A 6,000-nucleotide genomic window follows, 5' to 3' on the forward strand; every position below is an offset into this window, starting at 1 on the left:
GATTGTAGCAGAAATAGATTGGAAAGCTGCAGGTAAATCTAATGATGTCATCTAACACAGAAAGGCTACAATTGCTTTAACCTCACACATATTGAGAATATGTACACTATTAAGTTTAGAAAAATTATTCCAAAAGTCAGTACCAATGCTTTGTATTCTTATCTCTAGTTAGAAGTGTGTACAGATAGGCAAATGTCAAGAACTGGAAGATATAAAGGCACCCTTTAGGTAAGAAGGGCAACTGTTATCAACTCAGTTTAGCCCAGTGGACCCATTTTCTTCCATCAAGGGATTGGATAATCTGAGTTGTATTCATTCACACTGTAAACTAGGGAACAAACCTGTTAAGGCAAATTTCCTTTCCCACACAGGCCAGTGACAGATGTAAATTTGGAACTCACAGTGAAATGTGGCTTTGGGAAGATTGTTTTCCCCACTCAGGGTTTCAACATTTGTTTTGTGAGCAGAGTGCCTAAGGTAACAGGAAATAGTGTTTCAAATTTGTAGTCCAATCAACCTCAAAGTACTTAAAAGGACTAAGAAAAGATAATTTTCCTGTACCTTAGAAAGGTAAGCAAAGTGGTGCAGACTCTTAATAGTGGTAGGAATTGCATTTGTGCCCAAAGAGAGGAAGTATTCACTTAAAAAAGAACAATAGGGGCAACTGGGTGGCTCAGTTGGTTGAGGAGTTGAGTGTCTGACTCTTGATTTCAGCTCAGGTCATGATCCCAGAGTCGTGGGATTGAGCCCCACACCTCCCGATGGGGTTCAGAGTCTCTTTTCCTGTGCCCCTCTCCTCACTTGCACACTCTCTCAGAAAACAAAACAAAAAACAAACAAACAAACAGAACAGTAAAGGATGGGTTTTTGAAGGACATTACCTCATTGGAGAAAATCTGTAGTCACTGCCATTTTTACCCTATCTTGAGTTCAAAATCCTGCTCTCTTGTTCCTGAGCAGTCTTGAATACACACACATACAGCTGTGTTACCTGAGCTACTTACTTTTCTTTAAAAAAAATTAACATTTATTTATTATTGAGAGACAGACAAAGCATGAGCAGGGGAAGGGCAGAGAGAGAGGGAGACACAGAATCCAAAGCAGGTTCCAGGCTCTGAGCTGTCAGCACAGAGCCTGGTGCAGGGCTTAAACTCACAAACCACGAGATCATGACCTGAGCAGAAGTGGGACACTTAACCAACTGAGCCACCCAGACGCCCCTACTTACTTAATTTTCTTAAAAGTTTCTTTTCTCATCTATAAAACGGGAGTAATAGTATCAACCTCCTAAATCTGTTGTGACAACAAATGAGATGATCATGCAACACATTTAGCATAGTGACCATCTAGAAGGTAGCAAATATCAATAAATATTGTAGTCATTGACACAAATTAGTGCTATGTTTTTAATTCAATTGACACTGAAAGATGTAAACAGATGTTGATAAAGTGGTCTATGGCCCATAATTTTACTTGGATCTATAAACAAATTGGATTAAGCAGATTTATGCACTCAAATCAATGACCAATGTTGTAAAAAAAAACCCAAAACTGTGAACTCTTGGTTTTTATTTTCATCTTTTATGTTCAAGCGACAAATAGAGGCATTTACAATAATAACACCATTATGTGTTCCTGAACAACTTTGCATTTTGCAAAAATTGTACACTAAAAATAACAGGGTCTGTAGGGAAAAATAGCATTAACAGCAGAATACTCAAAACCAATGAAAGTTTGAAACCAATGCCCTAAACAGAACTAATTAAAATCCTAATAAGAAGTTATACTAGAATGGGTAAATTTCCATGGGCATTTGCCAAAGAATCTCAGTTGTTCCAACCTTTGTGACCTTTTACCCTGGAGTCATGCTTACTTCCTCTTTTGAAATACATGTCCCTGAAGACAGGCACTTCCACAGAAATCAGTTTGACCAAAATTTAAAATACAATCCAAGAGTGGACTTCACACAACTTACACACAACTTCCCCAATACACTGACCTCATTCTCCAATTCGTATATCATGTATGTGAAATTAATTAAACCAGGAGGCCATTAGACTGAGGTGATTCTAATACCTTAGCAGCCTATGTAGGCAATCCCAAACCTAAACCTGTAAATGCCTCAAGGTTAAGAAATGGAAACCTAAGGACAATCCTAATGACCAATGACAAGCCGATCACAAATGTAAGGACAAATCAATCACAACCCAATCACAAGCCAATTACACTTTCCCAAATAATGTAACTGCATAAGCTATATAGCCAAATAATTTTCTTGCTTTGCTTCCACCTCTTCTCTCTAAAAGTGTTTCCTCTAGATTCTGTCAATGGAACATTCCTGACTACTTGCAGTTTGATGCTGCCTGATTCAGATTGAGTGTTGCTCAAATAAATGCTTAAAATGTTTAATATGCCTTGGTTTACCTTTTAACACATACGTGTAAATTAGTATTAAAGAAAAACACACTGGAGGAGAAGAGACTATATGTTTGCATCATCACGATTATGATAACAAATGTAATAATGATGGTACTCACCATTATTCCTTCTTGCCTGTAGAAAAATACTTTCAGTCAATGATGAGGGAAGTTGAATAAATATCCAATGAAGTGGAACTGCAAGAATATAAACAGTAATTATGTCAAAATACTTTCACAGCATACCTTGCATCTCTCACTCTTGAAACAATAGTGTATCAAGAAGGCTTTGGAGGAAAAGTCAACCCAAATGGGTATGACCAGATCAATGCCCCTGGTGGGGCTTCCCTAGTGAATTGCACAGCAACTTCTGATTTCAGGGTAAGGACATAACTCACAGCAACCACACACTCTGTTAAAAAAAAAAAAAAAAAAAAGGTATGATGACATTTTTTAAACCTTGGTTCACCTCCAGTCTAAGAATATTGCAACCAAACTTTGGCTGCCCTTAGATCATTTCTACCTCTCTATCACTTACTCAACTGCTTGAGCCACACTTAGATCTGTTTTTGTAGTCCAGTGAATTTGAGGCCCAAGACATTCCCTTCTTGTCCTTATAGGAATAGAAAGGAATAAAAAGATGCAGAAGAAGGTAATTTTCAGTTCTCTGATAATTAGTGCAAACACACCTATGCACATATGTGCACACGTGGGTTGATGGATATGTGTTTTCCTTCTCAAGTATAAACCCAACATATCACATGTGGACTATCTATCTGCCTTTCTGTCCCTGCACATCTGTTACCACCACGAAGTGCAGAGCTGGGTTCAAGAATGGGAGAACTCAGTAGTTTTCTAGGTCATAGGCCTGATAGTTAACAGGTATACACATTATAGTTGTTCCAGTCATTAAAATGTTGAAATACTTCCATATAATCTCCCTGGATCCACAAGTCTCTAGACCACCATCCTGGTCTCCCGAGTTTCTCCCATGCAAATTCCAGGAGGTTAGCCTCCCATGTGGTCAAAAAGCATCCTGTCTTACTCCTGGTAAATTTATCACTTTGTGTATTGTCATCGTTTTGTTTGACCGTTTCTCTGGCTAGAAGTGAGTACTTTGAGAGAAGAAACTGCATCTTGTGATCATTTTATCCTCGACATCTAGCACAGTGCCTGGCACATAAAAAACTCTCAGTAAATTTTAGTGTAATGAGTTGCAACGACAAGCGTAATAAAAATAGGTAATACTTCCTGTAATAATGTCATATGGTGATTGATGCTAGCTACACTTGTGGTGAGCACAGCATAATATACAGACATGTGGAATCACCATGCGGTACACCTGAAACTAATGTAACATTGAGTGTTAATTATATGTCAATAAAAAATAGGTAATACTGATTTAAAATGTTTATTTTTTATTATTGTATTTATTTACTTAATTAATTAATTTATTTTTGAGAGAGAGGGAGAGAGAAAGAGAATCCCAAGCAGCCTCCACATTGCCAGCGTGGAGCCTGATGTGGGGCTCGAACCCATGAGCCAGGAGATCATGACCTGAAGTCAGACACTCAATTGACTGGGCCACCCAGGTGCCCCAATGGGAAATACTTCTAATGCAACCCTGAAAAGCAGTTTTATCCCCATCATTCCTATTTTACAGATGAGAAAACAGCACAGAGAAATTAAGTGACTTTCCCAAAGTTACATAGTCAAGGAATTTAGATGTGATTTGCAAATCCAGGTAGGCTGGCTCTAGGGATTATATAATTGCGACTGCATACTCTATGCCCTTGCTTTTGAATGAGAGGTAGAATCACAGCAATAATACAGTATCATTTGCCGTCATTACAAAATAACCTTAAATTTAAAAGCCACATATGATTGAGAAAACATGTTTTATACTCACTTCATTTTAATGCTGACTGAATACACGTAATTCATGTCCCGGCCTAGATGGCCGGTCCCTAGGGAGCAGAATAGGGAGGATGAAAGAAAATAAGTGGGGCCAGAGGGAAAAAACAAAATTCATGTCCAAAGCATTGAGTCAAGATTAGGTACCCACAATGTATTAAATATGGGTCTGATGGCAAGGATGGGGGTAGGAATCTGAGAGAGCAAGAGCAAGGAACAGCAGGTTGGAAGGGAAAAGAGACTGAAGTCTAGATTCTACTAACACGTTTTTGCTGTTATGCCACATTGGGAGATAAGTGGTATCTAATCATTTTTTTACAACAAACATTGAGCCACTTGTGCAATTGTAAATCTTTTCTTTGCTTAATTGCACCTAATAAACTTGAACTAATAACTTGATGATCAATGACAGTCATTTGACTTGTAGATTTATGCCAAAGAATATTGAGTGTTTCTCAGATATCTCTGAAGCTTAAATTTGGGTGACAGTATTTGCCTTCAGTGACAGAGTTAACTAGGTTTATACTGCATGAAAATTTTCCCCCATGCCAGCATTTTACCTATTAGATGTGCTGCCTTAAAAAAGCCCGGAGAATCTCCTAATTTAATCATGGTATATAAGTAAATGTTCGATATAGCTAATATTTCATGCCCAGAACAGAAAGAAGATAAGCAAGGAAATCAAAGTGAGAAAACAAAGAATGCCAACTTGGAATGCCAGCAATATGCCCACATCATCTTACACTTGATCTTAGCCAAAAGGCTGAGAAGCGATACTCTCATCATCTTAAAACTTCCCTTTGTCCTTGGTTCATAGGCACACAGAAATCAAACAGAATCCATCATAAAAGAATTCTAAGAAGCCTCTCTGAAGGTTGCTCCTTCAAAATACATTACTAGCTGCTACACTTACAAATGAAAAAGGTGAGGGCACCTAGGTGACTCATTCCGTTAAGCGTTCTACTCTTGATTTCGGCTCAGGTCATGATCTCATGGTTCCAGTCAGGCTGGAGTATGGAGCCTGCTCGGATAGTCTCTCTCTCCCTCTTTCTCTGCCCCTCCCCTGCTCACTCTGTCTCTCAAAATAAATACATAAACGTTAAAAAATAATGGGGCGCCTGGGTGGCGCAGTCGGTTAAGCGTCCGACTTCAGCCAGGTCACGATCTCGCGGTCCGTGAGTTCGAGCCCCGCGTCAGGCTCTGGGCTGATGGCTCAGAGCCTGGAGCCTGTTTCCCATTCTGTGTCTCCCTCTCTCTCTGCCCCTCCCCCGTTCATGCTCTGTCTCTCTCTGTCCCAAAAATAAATAAAAAACGTTGAAAAAAAAAAAAAAAAAATTTAAAAAAAAAAAAATAAAACCAGTGATAAAGGTGAAACCCATGTTAGACCAGTGCCATACCTGCTGCCCTCATCCACACAAACGTGCACCATGGGCAGCAGACATGTTTTAGTCATCTCTTTCCCCTGCAGTGATTAACACAGGACCTGGCTTATTAGACATCAGATGTTTGCTGAATCGGATCTGTGGGCCACACAGGAGCATTCTTCCTGTCCCTTGTAGGCTGTACTCAGACTCTGTTCCACATGGGCTAAAAGCTCCTCAGAGACACAGAGCATGAGCACACCAGTGGGCCACTCTCCAGCTTCACATTCCAACAAGATGCTCTTCTG

This window comes from Panthera leo, chromosome A1 (assembly GCF_018350215.1).
Source record: "Panthera leo isolate Ple1 chromosome A1, P.leo_Ple1_pat1.1, whole genome shotgun sequence".
Classification (NCBI taxonomy): domain Eukaryota; kingdom Metazoa; phylum Chordata; class Mammalia; order Carnivora; family Felidae; genus Panthera; species Panthera leo.